General features: G+C 49.1%; 1 protein-coding gene across 12 annotated transcripts in view; it reads right to left on the reverse strand.

The window, feature by feature from the left end:
• The window catches only part of LPP (LIM domain containing preferred translocation partner in lipoma), a 349,989-nt gene that overhangs the window by 310,028 nt on the left and 22,917 nt on the right, over positions 1-17,044 (reverse strand). For 5 of the 12 annotated variants that reach the window (XM_075157113.1, XM_075157109.1, XM_075157111.1 and 2 more), the window contains exons 1-2: positions 16,470-16,718; positions 15,927-16,031 (exon numbers count right to left, since the gene is read on the reverse strand). The gene's annotated coding sequence lies outside the window, so the exon portion shown is untranslated. Of the gene's footprint in view, positions 1-11,948; positions 14,701-15,926; positions 16,032-16,469; positions 16,719-17,044 lie in introns of those variants that run through there. The other 7 variants (XM_075157104.1, XM_075157110.1, XM_075157103.1 and 4 more) reach the window with 2 other exon arrangements.

The raw sequence follows: 17,044 nt of genomic DNA on the forward strand, positions 1-17,044 counted from the left end.
GTCCCCTCTGCTACAGGGCACTGCAATGCTGGTGGTCGGGTTTCCCCATATCCCTGAGCACCCCTCTGTGCACACACCTTCCAAACCAGAACCCATGGGCTCCAAAACTTCCTCCCTCTTTGCTGAGATAGGTCCTGAGAAGGGGTGAGAAGATCGTCAAGGCAAGATCTTCTCCAATTCACTCAGGGACGCCTCCATCTGGCACGTACAAACCTTAGGTATGGTTCCTATTAGAGGCAGGAACAAAGAGCTGCTCGTAACAAGAGAAAAGGATTTGAAAGCTCAAAACTAGCAACAGCTCCCCGTGGAGCACCTATAATTGCTTCCCAGAAACTCTACTGGCACCCAAGTTATTGCAGGGCGGGGGGGTTGGGGGGGAAAGAAAAAAAAAAGGCTTGAGATACATTGGCTTGCAATACATTTTCTCACGAGCATCAAACATGCATCAGCTTTTCAAACAGAGCGCTGTAGCCTTCAGAACCAGGTTGATGTTTAAGCTCTTGATACAGTTATCTGCCTAATAATAACCCCAAAGAGCACTCCCTGTCTGGCTGCCTGCCAGACCACATGCAGCCTCTCTGCCTTTTTTTTTTTTTTTTTAAACTTTTTTAAACTTTGTCAGACGTGGAAATGTTGACTCTAAGAAATTCAGCCTCTTCCGTGAAACAGATTGGCCGAGGCTTCTTTTTTTGTTGTTGAGGAAAACATGATTTGGGGGCCGGGGAGGGGAGACAAAGGGGAAAACTCATTTAGTTTGCCTTCACGTGTGCTTTATTTTCTCCTCTGTCAGGAAACAGTGAGAAAGGATCTGGTCCAGTTGCCGTCAGCTGCGTTGGAAGTGATTGTATCAGCTCCACCTGCTTAACATGGGTATTATTCAAGACTGCAAGGACAATGATTTGGAGACAAACCAGCAGCGACTGGTGCGTTCTCGAGGGACAAATGCAACACACTTGTGCATGACACACACAATCCACAATAGTGGGACAGTCTCAAGGTTGGGAGGAGGAAGGAAAGCGGGGAGGGAGAGCTGAACATCTCCATGTGTTTGCCTGGGGAAAAAGAGGTACTGCAAGGAGATCGCAGCTTGCTCAAATATTCCAGAGTTTGCTCCACATTAATTCCAGCACTCGGGAGCAACAAAAGAACTGCACCGAGAGATCCAGCAGCTATGGCTCGGGGAGGAACATCAGGTCCGCGTCAAGCTTTCAAATCCTTATAAACTGCGAGAAGTTCAACACAGTTCCTTTACATTCAGAGCAGAACAGCCTTGACAGAGCAGGCTGTGAGGTACGATGCTTTGCCATTTACACCTGCTATGGATCCGGCCCCGTGCACCACCGAGCTCAGGTATGACTGAAGCAGGTCCTGCAGGCTATTCCTTATAGCTGGTCTACTTGTGAAAGCGGATTCAAAATAACAAAGAAGCCTCCAACGAGCAGGTGAACAATGGTACAGGGTTGAGCAACTGCTGCCGAAGCACCACAAAGGCACTTAAATGGTGTTTTTGAAAGGAAAAGATAAAAGGAAAAGGTGAAAAGTGTACCTTTACACGTTCCAGCAAAGCAGAAAGCCCCAGGTCACTGCTGTAGCTAACCAGGAGGGCGACGGCAGTGCCCGCTGCACTCTTTCAAGCTCAGCAAGGCTGTCCTGAGTGGGTGCCCCGCTGTCACCGCTCAGCACAGTGCTCTGAAACATCCTCATGCCTTTTTTTTTTTTAAATCAAATTAACTATACACAAACAGCATCGTGTCCACAGCAGGCTGCTGGTATGACATCCATACTGCCAGTAAGACCCTGTGAAGTTTTAATGGGCAGGTCACACCCGCAGAGATTTTGTCACCACCTGCTCTGCCTCCACCACATACCCCGTTCCCCAGCAGTTTTACTCCAACAACTTCACGGGCTTTCACCAGCAAAGCTGCTCAGAGACAGCAGCCTGCTTGCAGACAGCACGACAGCTCAAATGAAAAAGCCCTTTAGCCCATTCTGCATCTTATTCCTCCGGGGTTAGAGTAAAAAATAACATCTTGATATCTTGTCCGAAGCCCTGAGAATTGCCCCTCTCAACTGCTGTATATACTTAAGCGTATGTACTTAAACTTATATACCCATATACATACACAATGATGCCAAATGACGCTCCACGAAAACAAACGACATCAGGCAGACCCTTGTGACCCAAATGGGTGAGGTTTTGTATGAATTTACCACTTTTGACCCCACGCAATCACAGAGGTGGGAGCAAGCCAGGAGAGAAGGCAGGCATCGCCCTTTGCAAACACCTAACGAGCCTAACTGAAAACGCCAAGCCCAGCACCTTCGAAGTCATCCCCCCGCACACCCCGCCAGGACAGGCGGTTAGAGATGAAAAAGACCCACCAGGAAAGCTCTTCCATGGGAATTGATACTTCAGTTATTAAAGAAGTTTCTGTTTAAACAGACATTAATTGCATACACTCAGGAATTTCTCAGTTTTACCACTTAAACACCCAAAGCCACTTTGAGGCTTTTCCTTTTTTCTCTCCCGCCTTTATTTGCTCAGTAAAGACATTTGTGTGCGCCCTGGATTCCGTAACATTCTGTTTCTGCAACAGCAGCTTCGAAGCAGAGCAGCAGCCATCTAGGCAGCTTACCGGGGACTGCCCAGCATCCTGGACCCTGCCCCTGCCATCACGGCACACCACGATGCAGAACCCCGCATCGCCCGACTCCTCGCAAGACCTTCTCTCAGTCCAGGATGAAGCGGAAGATGCCGTTGGTGCCGTTTGTACTAACAGATAACATTATCAGAAGTGACTGCCCATGAACTCAGCCACCTCCTTTGCAGGTTGAATTTGTCCCAGCAAAACCCTACCTGTTAGCGGTGGGGTTTGTTTATTAAAGCAGTGTTGCAAGTTTACCAGCAGATCAAGGCCTTGCTCATGGCGGGTGGAAGATGTGCTATAACCGCAAATACTTTGCAGCCTTTTGAAGAGGCCGTTGAGGGCAGCCCAGTGATAGTTCCCATCCCGTTTGCAGGCACACGGCACTTGCCATACCAGGCGAAAGCGGCAGATGAGTACCACCTGATGTAAAGTGCCCCGGAGGAGAGCATCCTCCTGTGCACCAGCACAATTATGACTCGCTGCTATAGTAGAGCTGACCATAAAGGTGCCCCTGAAGATCCCAGGAAAAAGGACAGGACAAAGGGATTCAGGAAACTTGGATCAATTCTTGGCTTTGCCATGTATGTACATACACATGCATACATACAAATGCTTATATACATCTGTGCACATCTGTGTAGCTTTGGGCAAGTCCCTTAGCCTCCCTCCCTCACTGGTCAGTAAATGGAAGGGAATATCACTGCCTTAAACATACTTCAAAACCCAAGGACTGTGTAAACACCTGCAGGCAAGAGAAAGCCCAGCATCTCCATCTCCACCCCATCACTGCAAACAGCAAGAAACTTCAGCAAGGACGCACCACTGAAACGTCTCATCAGCCCAAGGGAGCAATCAGTGGCACCAGCCCAAAGAGGTTGCTGGCAGATATCCCATGACACTTTCTATTATGTCCCTTTATATTGCCTTATGCCTTGCACATCCGTTGGCCTCCCTCCCAAAGAGGAAGGCTGGGAGCGACTCCTCTCGTCAAACAGGTCTGCTCCATGCCTCGAGCGACGTGAAATCCCCTGAGAGCAGCCAGGAATCTCTTTTGCCTCTGAAAGCGGGTCATCTCCACCACGCTCAACCTCAGCCCACCCAGAAAGTAAGGTCTGAACCAAAACTCAGACACCCTTTTGCTGGGCTGGCTATGCCACCGACCTATATGCACCAAGAGACACAACCACTAGGTCTCTAGCAGCCTCTGCAGCACCTCACAGAAGGGGGGGTGGGAGAGGGGAGTCATTTTTGGTGATGAAAATGTAATGGAACATTTTGTATCGATCTATTGTGGAATGAGTCATTTTTAGAGTGACTCGCCTCCTCTTCCCCTCGCTTCCCCACCCCCAAATTATGGACTGCAAGAAATGAGGCGAGATAATGGGCAATTTCAGATGTTCTAAACTCAGGTTTTTCTCCTGCTGGAACAGCGTGCCATGACAGTAGATGGCCTGAGCTCCAGAGGAGATGCCCTTCATGTTCCCATGCCTTTTACCGGCTACAAAGAAGTTGTGTCTAACTAATGGGTAATGAGGAAAGGACTAGGAGGAAGGGGGGAAATACTTTGGAGAGGAAAGAGGAACCAGAAGGAAGATCTGGAAAGCATCAGTAGTGAAAGGAGACACAAACAGGGATCAGACATGAGCCCCCCAAAAAGATAAGCAAGCTGGAGCGGGATGAAATGGGGGAGGAAAAGGGTCTAGGTGAAGCTACTACTGCTGCTTCAGGAAAACTCTGTGGACTTTCCAGTCTACAGGCACTTGCCAGGGTATAAATGCCAAACATTAAGGATAATCACTTCCAAAAAGGCGGGGGGGGGGCGGGCGCGGTGGGAAATCAGAGAAAGGGAAATAGGGCTGGTGACGGTACATTCTTCCTCGACACCTTCAGTCCTTGGAGATGAAACAAAACCCCTAAGGAAGCTATGTAAGTCCCAAGGTCTTTTTAGGGAACTGAAAGCTGCATACATAGGAACCAGATAACCAGTGAGTTTTCCCACCTCAGTTCCATGGAAGTTAACGCACAAGGACCTTTATGCAAAGATTACTGCTCTTTTACTGGGGAGTGGGTATGGCGCAACATAAACCACTGATCCCACCCATATCTCATCAGATGTCACTGAAGTGCAGCCTGCTGCATTTGAAAACCTACCCATACCATATACGTTGATATTAAATATATATATATGCACACAAGCCAATCGCTGATTTGCTGTCTAGGTCTCTCTAGAGGACTAACTTTGATGGCATTAAGCAGAAGCTGGCAAGTTACTTATGCACTTGCCTATTAAGGTTTGGCAATGGTGCACACACAGGATTGCACAGCGTGTAACCACCCGGCACCCCACCAGACGCACGGGGCATTCAAACCCAGCCAAGAGATCTTCCAGCACTGGAATTCAATCAGGACCAGTACTCTCTCAGAGAAGAAACCAGTACTTCATACACTGGGAGATGACTAATCCCAGTAGCTGAGTTACAGAGTAGCTTTTAACACACAACGAAGAGACGTTAAGGTCATCTTGACTCTCATCTACAGCATCCCACAGTATCCCCTCCCACAGCTGACTCGTTGCTCTTTTTTTCCTCCTACTTCTTTTCTCGCTTTCTACCTTCCCCTTTAACCTTATTTCCTTTCTGGTCGTCTCACCTCCTTCCATACCCACTTACCCTCCTCTATCTATCCACTCCTCCAGCACCTTAAACACCCTTCTCATCACCCACAACTCCCACCTCAGAAGTCCTTTTCTTCTAGGAATCCACTTTATCTGCATTTCTATCTCCAGCAATGACCCATTCCCTCCCTTCCCCAGCCCTCAAGCGCATATTTGTCTGCCTGGGATTGCAGACTCTTTAGGACAAGGACTGTCTTCTCCACTTGTGGAGCCCAGTATACGTTTATGGGGCGAGTAAATGATAAATAAGCAGTCTCAGCATTTCAGGGTAGCTCAGCGTGGGCTCCCTCCACCAAGCTCCCCTTGATGTTTGCCTTCCCTCCTCTGCAAACTAATCTACCCATAAGACTTTTTCTTCGTTATCTTTCAGTTACAAGGTTATCACTTAAATTTATCAGCATTCTTTCAAAAAATAGTTGAGAGAGGAAGGTAGGGAAACAAAGGGCCTTTACCAGTGCTGCTCACCCATAAGCTCAAACCCTGAGATGTAGAGGAGCTCATGGGACCACCACGTGCATTAGCGAGGGCAGAACATGGCCAGAAATAACTCACTGGGATTATTTCAGACCCCGCATGCCTCATTTCTATTCAGTTTTCAGTGGGTTTCTGGACGAGCAGACACATACGGCTGTTTGCTGGGAGAGCATCTCTCAAATCTACATTGAATTCCACCAGCCAAGCGTCTCTCTCCCTTTGGAAGGAGGTTGGAAAAGAGGCAAGTGGGCTGTTGAAATCGAAAGCTGGGGTAAGGGAAAAAAAGTTATGAAGCAAAGATTACCCACAACACATAGGGCATCAAGAGTTGACTAAGAGGCAGCCCATGCTCCGCAGGGAAAAAAAAAAAAAACAACCCAAACAAAAAAACAGTGAAGGCTGTCAGGGCTGAGCCAATGCATCGAAGCGGCTGGCTGTTTGGCAACAACGCCCATGCGTTATGGGGGATTTGCATAGAGGGAGCAGCACTTCTCAGGAATCAATGTGATAAAATGCTCATTCAACCAAAAAAAATAAAAAAAGGAGGCAAGAATACTTGCCAGACAGTTCACAGAGTTGACGCTATCAGCTGTTCCTTATCTCATGAGAACTTGATTTGTCTGGGGTTTCCTAACGCCCCAAGTTGCTGCTCTCTGGCCCCCTGCACTCCTCCACCACGTGGACTTCACCCCCTGCCTCCCGCTACGCACCAGCCCCTCGCCCACGTGAGGACATCGCCTCGCTCACTTCGAAACACCTATCTCCAGTGCCCTCCCAGCTTTCAGAAATTCTTCACTGGGAGCATGCTCAAAAGCCATGTCCTTCTCTGTCCCCTACAGTCTTAACAGCCTCTACGAGATTATCTGATGTAGCTTTCTTACACTCACACATCTCGGTGGAGAATTAGCTGATAACTAACAAAGCACTGCGGCTAGCGCGTGCGTCAGGAAGTATAAGCGATAACGCCGTTATGCTATGAGAAACCTCATTCAGACCCTTAGGAAAAAGTACAATTTTTGTTATTGGTTTCATCTGAACTCACCAGCTATCCTCAAGATTACATGGCAAACAGGAATGCCTTCAAGTAAATAATCTGGGGGGAGGTATTCAAACCACCCTGTGATTAAAGGAGATGGTCACTGAGTCGGCAACAAGACAGACGCAATGAAAATTAAGAACAAAAGTCGAGGACAAAGCAATCACCTAGAAAACAACAGGAGACCGTGTAAGAACAAATCAAACCAACAGGCACTCCTTCCTTTGCGCTGAATGCACTTTTCTGCGTAGCAGCATTTCACGAGATAGAGAGATTGAAGAGCTGCTGCTTAACGCTGCCCCTGGAGAGCTGCCCAGAAGTTTTTACATCGCTCAGCACCCTGTGCATAAAAGGGCAGCAGCGGCCACACTCCTGGTGAACTCCCACTGGCCAAGCTGTCTGGCAGGTATAGCTAAAAAAGCCATTTTTGGAAAATATTGCCTTTTTATAGCTTATCTCAGTGCAGACAGCTGCCTCACGTCTCTAGAAATAGCAGGATTTAACAGCCATGTTTGCAGGGACAGATTTTAAAGGTTCCATCTTCTAAGAAACAACCTACACATCCAGAAACAGGAGGCCAGATTTGTTTTGATACTGGAACCCCCTTCCATATGCTAAGCGTGCCCACGGATTTGCAAAAACCCTGCTCCGAAAATGGGATATTCATTCAGCAGCAGGCGACAAGTAACTTGCGTTTGCCTTCCTATACAGTCTGTTCCCGGCGCAATCAGCAGCAAAATAGTACACGATTAGGCTGATATTGCCTTTTGCTGAAAATCGCTGGCATTTTATAAGTAAAATAGTGCTGGAGGAGAGCATTAAACACTGGAAAAACAAGACTAATAAGTTAAGTAAAAATATCCCGCAGCTACAGCTGATCAGCACCTCTCTGTTGTTCCTCTTCAGATGGAGCGAGCCAGGATCAGATCCCAAAGGTTGTTATGATTCGTTCGAGGTGATAAAGACGGAGCCGCAGGCTGCGTTCCCGGGTCGGTCCCATGGCTGCAAACCCCAAACCCGTGAGCCTGGAGGAGCCTCTTCAGCCACCCCGCCTCCATCGTGTTTGTGAGTGCAATAGGGATAATGTTATTTTCCTACCTTTTAGCCATAACAAGCTTTTTTAGATAAAAAGCGCCAAATTCCCTTGAATTTAACACTGGAAGAGCTGACGCTAAGGATGTAAACAGCTCTGAATGTAACAGGCCCTTGCAAAATTTCCATGGTACCACCTTTTACTAGCAACAGTTGGACCAGTTGTCTACTCTTCTCACGAGATTTTTTTATTTATTTATTTTTAAACTGAATGAAGGGGTACTAAAGACAACAACCTGCTGTGAAATGACCGAAATTCCCATGCAAACAACCCATTAGCAGTGTTCAAATGCAATTTAAATTACTAGTTGTTAAAGTGCTCCTCAATTTCATGGTAAGTTTCCAAGGAAAATTACATGCTATGTACTATTTAATTGATTGTTTTCTACTTCTTAACATCCATTTATTCCCTCCTCCTGTCTTTTCCTTAATTTCAAGGGATGATAATGACTTTTCAGGGAGGAAAGGGGAATTGCTAACGGAGTTGAAGAGGGATTTACCTGAAGAACAAGGATGTAGGAGGGAAGTGGCTGCCAAAAATGGGCAGCTCCACTGGAACTCGTCCCTGTGCTATTTTCACAGTAGGGGTGTAAGACAGCACAGCACAAGGACTTCTTTCCTCTCCACTGCAGGCAGCCAGGCTTTCAAAACCTGGTGTTTCTTTAAAAGGTAGTCACCCCCCCCATGTCAAGCAATAGGCACAGTTAACTATTAGAAGACAGTGGTAAAGCAACAAGAGAAACTTGTTTCCTCCTCCCGGGCATGCTAGTCCTTGAACCGACACGCTCACTGGAGACAAACAAGTTTTCCTCATTTGGGAGATCTCATCCCAAATGCAAATACCTAGTTCACAGGAGCAAATTCCCTCCCCAAAGTTGACTGAAGAACTGGGCCGCGAATGAGACCTCCTGCTGCTTGCAACAGCTGTTACACAGAATGTGTATTATAAACTAATAACAACAGACATTTCTTCAAAGCCCGCACTCTGCTCAGATCCTAGGAAGGAGCAGTGGTATGATTAGGTAAGGTGCCATCTGAAAATTCCTGAAGTAACGATACGTGTTGGGATCATGTCACACACCAGCAACATATATCAACTTTATGAAATACTCAGTAAGACTTGGTTTACCTTTAAGCAACCAATGCAGAAATATTTAGTGCTCAGAAAAGTATGACTTTATTAGAGTAAGAGAGATGGGTTTCACAGTACCACTCAGCACGAGGCTGCAGAGAGCCCGCCTGTCTGCAGGAGCTGAGAGTGAACTGTCACGTGGAATTCAGAGATTTGCACTTTTCCCAAATTTGCCACACGGTGCCTCAGTTTCTACACCTGCACACCAGGATAATACAGCTTTCCTCAGCCTGTGGGCACAATTTAGTGTTTAAGGGCTCTGAAATCTTTGCCTACAGAAATGCAAAGTATCAGATGTGTAGAGCTATCTAGGCTCGTAATCTTGTCTTGCCTTCATCCCTTCCATGCCCACGTGTGCTAGTCCCATGCTATCTGGGACAGCTTACCTGCTGTGGGGCATGTACACCCAGCCCTCAGTGCACGCTAAATCCCCTCACAGCACCCGAGTCACACAGTGATGGTGTCACCATGTCGCCACGTCCTGTGCAGTGCCAGCCCTGGATCGATCGGTGCAACAGCCGGGATGAAGGATGGGCTGCGAACCAATCCTCCTTACACGGGAGCTAAAGCAAATGCTCTGCATTTAATACATCATTAGAAGTGATTGAGAGAAGCTTAAGAAAGGCAGGCATGGAGCTCTCTGAGCATGCTCAAGGTCCAGCACCATGGAAGGCTTCTCAGAGTCAAGTATTTATAGGGTGCCAGGCTGCAGGAGGAAAAATCTTCAGACAGTTATATTAATTTACAGGTCAGCCCTTAATGGCTCTGTTCCTGGAGCAGAAGAAAATCCCCTGTGGATCCTGGTTAGCATCAGTGATCATTGGATCTGCCCAAGTCCTGGAGAAATACCAGACAGAGAGGCCTGGTAGCCTGCGGTCCCAGCGTGGGCATCCCCCATCCTCTGGAGCTCCCCCAGCCCTGCCCAGCACCCATCGGGGCAACACGGGTGGCACTTGGGGAGCTCATCCTTCACAGTCCATCCAGCTCTCAAGTCACATCCTTGCGCTGATGAGATGTTGCACAGAGAAGGATCAGCACATGAAGATTAACGGCCCCAGCATGCCAGCGTAGCACTGCCCTGAGCCCTGGGTTATGGTCACTGCTCGTCCTTGTCTTCCAACAAGCAGCCTGTCCTGGCGAGCGGGAACAGAACATCATCATTTCCAGTCCTGCCATGCTGTACCCGAAACACCAAGCTTGGCCACAAGCAGCTGACGAAGCCTGGACGCGCCACATCCAAGTGCCATCAGAAGCAGGGGCTGATCCAGGGCACGACCGAGCGGGGGAAGCGCTGCGCGGGGAGGAGGCATCGCCCATCGCGCAGGGCCACGCGTGCAAAGGCAAAGCGCAGCGCACGAGGAGCGACACAGACCGCCAGCTTGCTGCCCTCCACGGCTTTGCACCACCACACACGACAAAGGATGGGTGGCTCCTTGGCGAGTTGATGGGCTGAGGCTTCACGTGCTGCAACAGCTCCATACGCCTGCCCGGTGCCCCGTTTTCCAGCCCATCACCTACGCTGTCCGTTCAGGCTGTACACTCTTTAGGACAGCAGTTCTTTCCTTTGCACCAGTACAAAGCCCAGCCCAGCAGGACCCTGACCCCAGAAGCTGCAGTGATCCAAGTAGCTTGTTGCAACAACAAGGATTAAAACACAGCTAAGGTCTGCAAACTCCCAACGTGTCCTGTCTGCAGGAATATGCTCCAGCAGTCACCTTTTGTGGCTGAGTGCTTTTTGAGCTCGCCTCCCATCCTCATGCAAACTAAGCCAAGTATCCTTCCTTGCCCAGAACAATCAAGAACCTGCTGCAAATCCACGTCTCTGGGAAACCAAACCTCACACTGAGTATTAATCCCTATTTAAAGAGGCAAAAGAAAACCAACAAGAGATCTAACTTTCTAACGAAGGTCTTCAATTTAAAACAGGGAGAGTATGATAACAACAGGTTTGAATCCGCCTAAAGAAGACACAGGCATCACTAATCAGCAGTAGGAACTATAAATCGTGTTTCACCAACGCCCCTTCCCAAGTAAAAGGACGAAGTGCAGTGCTTTCTGTCTTTCTGTCCAAGGCACGGGACTGGCTGCTACGCAACCCCCAGAGCCGCGTTAAAAGCACTCTATACGTGTTACATGCTCCAAATGACAAGAGGAATGCGGGACAGCGGATCTCCACTCCAGATTCCCCGCATGGTTTTAGCTGCCATGAACAAAGCAGGAAGCAGAGCATCTTCCAGGTTCCCCCCACACCCCTGACTGTCTGGATGAACTGCAGTTTCCTTTCAGGAAAGAGAAAGGAAGGGGCGGAGGGGGGGAAGAGAAGCAGCCAGCTGCAGTACCAGACAGATTAAAAACTTCACACTAAGGAAAAATAAAGAATAACAGGAAAAACCAGACACTGAACCTTCATCCAGTTACAGCAGCTAAACTTCTTCAGGTCCCTAACAAAACAGAGTTAAATATTAACATTTGAGAGAAATATATCCATACGTTATGCAGCCTTTTTAACACACGCTCTTGCTTAGGAGACAGAAATCATACTTAAGCTGTATTTTACTTGCTGACCACATGCATATATATTCATTTAACTCTACAGTGCTCTGCTGCCTTGCTGCATTAACCAGTGAAACTAAAAGGAAGAATGTGACTGAATGGGAGCTGGCTTAAATTATCTTTATACCTAGGCCTGAAGAAACATTTTGCCTTTGAGACCACTCCACTAAGCCAACTTTCCCTGCTACAGAAGGTTTCATTGAGTCCCTTGCTGTTGACTGGCGATCCACATGCCTGCCTCTACCAGCAACGCACACGCTTTGATGCAATCCATCTGACCAAACAAAACAAAAAAAAAAAATCCCAAGTCGCTTGCTAAAGCAGCAATGATGCACTTACCAGCATCCAGGCAAGCTCCTTCGCTAACACACTTCCCTCTCGAGCAGATCAAATTTGGAACAAGGTCCAGGAGCAAGAGAGAACTGAAAACTGACCACAACAAGCTTCCAAAACAAGAAAGGGGGGGGGGGGGAACCTACTACAGGAATTCAAATCCTGCTTCCACCAGACCCTGAGTCACCTCCCCTCCCTTGCAATAGATCAGAGCAATGGGTAAACATTTCCAAATATGGAGATCAAAACTCCAAAGGATGTCAAAAAAAAAAAAATCACCCTTCTCTCCCTGGCTTTGGCACGGGGATGACTTGCCCCTCCGGAGCCTGAACTGAACACATCACTGTCACTGACCCACGCACAGCCAGGACACAGAGCCACGCACCGCCACCTTGACCTGCACTTCGGCAGCTCCTGGCTCGGTGGGTGACACTGCATCTCTGTCCCCTCCCGGGGATGCTCGGGGAGATGCAACGGGAGCAGCTCCAGGAGCTGTCGTCCCTCACCTCCTACAGCAAACCTCCCTCTCGTCCCTCAACTCATCTCAGAAAACCTCCCAGAACTATTTTTTGGAGTGCTGTTTGAAAGCAAATAGGCAAATTCAGGTTGTGTTTATAGTGACACCAGCTCAGCACCAGAAAAGGCAAGGCTCAGCAATCAGTCCCACTAGAGAGGTCCTGCTGCTGGGTCCCATGCTGGCTGCTCACCTGGGTAGGGAAAGACTCCCTGGCCAGCTCATCTCGCTGATGCTTTGCAAAAAGCACGTATTTGATTTTGCTTTACAAGAGGAAAAAACACAGCTCTGTGAAAAGGAACATGCTGCTTGGACAAGGCGAGATCTCCCTGCAGGGACAAGGAGCCCCAGGATGGCAGCACCCCTCGATCCCTGCTGGGACACACAACACAGCATCGATGGCAGGCAGGAACAGGGGAGCGCCCAGCCTCCCCGCCCCTGGGAGGGGGGCTGGAGGGTCAATGCTCAAGCCCGTACAGCAAACTTAGAAGGCAGAACAGTTATGCTTAGGGGGCACAACTGTCCCTGCAGAGTCTGCCTGCACACAGAAGCAATATACCCATGCCACCGCTCCCACGGGCATTGCTCCTTGGCTGCAACAGCCGACCTGCGGGCAGCAGGGAGGTGACTACGCCTGCCAGCACCGGACGACAGCCTCCTGGTAGCTGCAGCCATCAGCTCCAGGAGCAGGCAGCCTCTCAGGAATGTGCAAATCAGGACGTTTTCAAGGGGAACAGGCTGCCGAGGCGATCCAACCAGACCAGAGTGATTCCCCAGCACCACCCACAAGATGCTATTGAATTTATAGGGAAGGAATTCCAGAGCTGACTCTGCCCATGTATAGCCAAAACAAACTGTAAAAAAGCGACATTTAGTACATCTGGCTTTCACTGTTACTGGAGCGCAGGCTTCGGGAGGAGCTGAAATCCTGCAGTGACAGAGGCTGTACGATTACCTCCAGCAACTAGCCAGAGGTCAGGGGCCTGTGGCAGCACGAATTTAGCCCCTGATATCACAGGTGGCAGAAAACATGTAAACCTTTGTTTAGAAGAAAACAAAGCTTTCTGCCTTTTTGAATAAGAACCACATTTAACTTAGTGATCCATCACTACCACTGCAAAAACTAAACCTTGCAAGGCAGCACCAGCACGGCCATTACACTGGTAGTTACAAAGGCAGCTTTCAAGAGCCAACAGTACAAGTGGCACTAAGTGGTACACGAGGGCAACGCCAATGCAATGCTGGCTGGGACCAGCTCTCGGTGGGCAGCTGATCAATTATTTTTCTAAAAACCCACTAAAACCTCCCCCAGAGCCATGTGCCCCAGCCAGCAGCCAGGTCACGAAGAGCATTTTCCATGGTCAGAAACTGAGATATTCTAAGCACTGTAATTACGGTGCTAGAGTATTTTCCATGGTCAGAAATGGAGATATTCTGAGCACTGTAGTCACGGTGCTAGAAGATGCTCCAAAACCAGGCTAAGAAGGGGTCAGGTAGGTGCAGGTTTTACAAACTCTGACTCAGTTTTCCAGCTCCTTGCAGAAAACAATTCCGAAGGCACTGCTTTGTGCAAGGACAAACAGCGGAATGAAGTAGGGAATAATATAAGTCAAAGAAGGGAAAAAAAGCGTGGGGGAGCAGCACCCGGAATAGCAGAAACCCCCGTCCCAGGCATGCACCAGCCCTTACTGCTCTGGGCTCCTGCAGAACGAACAGATCAAGGTTCTCCTTAACAGTTAAATGCCACTACCTCGCCTGCCCTGCCAGCGGGGAAATATTAGCTGTGTCAGCTCGAGAGGCAAAGGGCTTACCGAACCAGAGAGGAATGCAGGCTGCAGTGGCACACGTGGTGGGGACAGGGAAACGAAACCCAGGGGAACGCGGGCTGCTCACGCTGCCTCTGCCTTTGCACAGGGGTCAGGCAGGGTACGTTTTACAGCTCCTGGGGTTGAAACCTGGGACTAATGGCTTTGTGACCTTAGCAGGACTCCCGTGCCAGAAACGAATATAGCTGTTAGAGACACCGGGAGCTCAGGGGCCTGAGCACACAAGGACAAGCCGGTTCCCGGCTCCTGGCAGGCAGCCCAGTGCTGCTTTTCAATAAGCACAAGTCGTACCCATCAGACAGGGAATAAGCGCGCCTCTCCTCCGAGCAGTATTTGCTGATTGGAGATCCACCACGCAGCTATTCCCCCAGATTCACATTTCCTGGGACAGCATCAGGATCTCCTCTCAGTTATCCAGCCAAAATGGCATTATACTCTCTCCCCAAACAACACAGAGGAGAGAAACCAGAGGGATGGACACATCCATGTCCAACCACAGCCCAGCCAGCAGCTCCCTGCTACATGGCACCACAAGTCCCCCTCCTTGCCACAGTCCTAACCTTGGAAAGTAAAAGCTTGGGGGCCTGGGAATAAAATCCAACCCAAGCCTCCTGCATGGCAGCACAGACCATTATCAATTGGCCACCGGGTCAGGCATGGCTAATTTCATTTAAATGACATTACATAAGCAGGACAACTGAGAATATTTGATTCATAAAAATGTCTTGAAGGGGCAGAGAGCACAACTTCCGTGGCATACAGAAGACAGGGACTGCTGCAGCGTCACAGGAACACAGACCACATAATGCAGACAGCAAGGACCAGGGATGCTCATACGCACACATGCACAACTACGCACACATACGCCTCTTGCCTCAACATGCACAAAAGCAGACTTGGGACTTGCAAGCTGAAGTCCTGTGCAGCCAAAAGTTAGCACAAATGTTTGTGACAGTTCAACTTTGCAGGCAAACGCAAAAACCGGGTGCAGAGGAATAAATATAGAAAGAAGTGAGGCACGCAAAGTAGGTGCTGGCTTGTGAAACCTTGGCCAGAAAGGCTCCCCAGGAGGTTGAATCTGGTAGTTTTGCAACAGCTCCACAGAAAGACAGAAGAGACAGAAAAAGAAAAAGAGAACATGAATGCATATGCATTCTTTTATCGTCATATATAGTATATACAGACATTTGGTATATACACCCCCAAGCTCTCATATGCCACTATATAGTATATACTATACGTGCATTGCACATCTTTGTTTCCATGTGCCTAGATTTGTACAGCATATATATATAGGTATGTATGTGCATTTCTTGGCGTGCATTTGTCATTACGCCCCACATCACCTATTCGTGCGTGCTGTCACACAACACACCGCCCAAGAGAGCGCATCTAAAGCCTCAGCGCCATAGTCCAGGATGACTTTTGAACACCCGCAGCTTCTCTCTGCTGCCGAGCCCTTCCCCACCAAAGCCTCTGGGTGCAAGCTCCACCAGGGAACCACCAGTTTGTCTTGTACTTTCCAGTGATCTCAGCCCCCCTCCACACTCCGTTAGGAGAGGCACGAGCAAGGTGCTACTGTCAGAAAAGCCACAAATCCTTCTGAGAAGTTGCCCCTCGTTCCTGTGAAACGTGTTTACGCACCGGTTCTCACGCTGCACAGTCTTGCTGGTGGGACGAACTCACAGTGGGGCTTTTGCAGACACGCAGGGCTCCGCCGAGTCACGACTTTGGGTTTCTTTCCCAGCCCTATGAAGAGAGAGAGAGATACCCATGTGATGCATGCCGGATGGGCCTCCCAACGGCTCGTCTCCAAAACTTGCAGTTTAACCCACACAACTTCTGGGAAATGCTGCATTTTCCTCCCCAGCTTTCTTAGGCAGAAGCCTCCATACTCCCGGACTCCTTTCGGCACCCCCCCAAAAGCGAGCATCACCACCTCGAACCAGGCCAACGACCAGCACCGGCTGTCAGCTGCCACAGCTTGGTCAACAACTTGCACCTCCTCACGCCACAGCTCCTTTACTACCCTTAATGCCCCTGAGAAGGGCAGGAGGTAAAAGGAGATGTAAAATGAGGCATAAAATGAGAGAACAGCATGAATTCATTGCTCGTCTCTAGGACCTCAGGCACAGCAAGGGAGCTAGGAGGCATCATTTAATTCTGTTTGAAGCTCATGGGGTTTACCAGTATCACAAGCAGAGCTACACCGCCATCCAGTTCACTCCGTCCTCCACCTTTTCTCTGAGGAGCTCTGCCCAATTCCCATCGGAAACTGCCTCACTCTTTCCTGTAGCTGCAAAGCAGACACAACCCTTTCTTGAAGTGACCGACTCGGTGCTGTTTTTCCCCTCTGCGGAAGATGAAGGTAGAGCAGAGGGGACGGCCAGGCCACAAAACCGTTGTCTTGCTCATGGCATTGCCAGGACACGCCGACGAGTGCAGGCCACAGAGATAGACGGCATCTGAATCGCACACTCCTTCCTGCCCCCGCCGGCATCCCAACCCGGCTACATCCTTGTCGCCCTGACGGCCCTATCTCTGCTCATGACAAGCACAGGCTTGCCTTGTCATCAACGCTCAGCAGAGAAAGTTACTGCTATTTGCTGCTGTAATGATGGAAGTGCTCGGTTCAGGCTTGCGTTTGTTGTACCTGTGCTGCTCATGAGGGTACATGTGAGCCCACAAGTCTACAACCAACATGCAGCAAAATGCAAAAGAGTGCTGGTGGCTCACAGCCCAGGTCCCTCCTCCCTGTCACC

The sequence above is a fragment of the Calonectris borealis genome, chromosome 9 (genome assembly GCF_964195595.1).
Source record: "Calonectris borealis chromosome 9, bCalBor7.hap1.2, whole genome shotgun sequence".
NCBI classification, from domain to species: domain Eukaryota; kingdom Metazoa; phylum Chordata; class Aves; order Procellariiformes; family Procellariidae; genus Calonectris; species Calonectris borealis.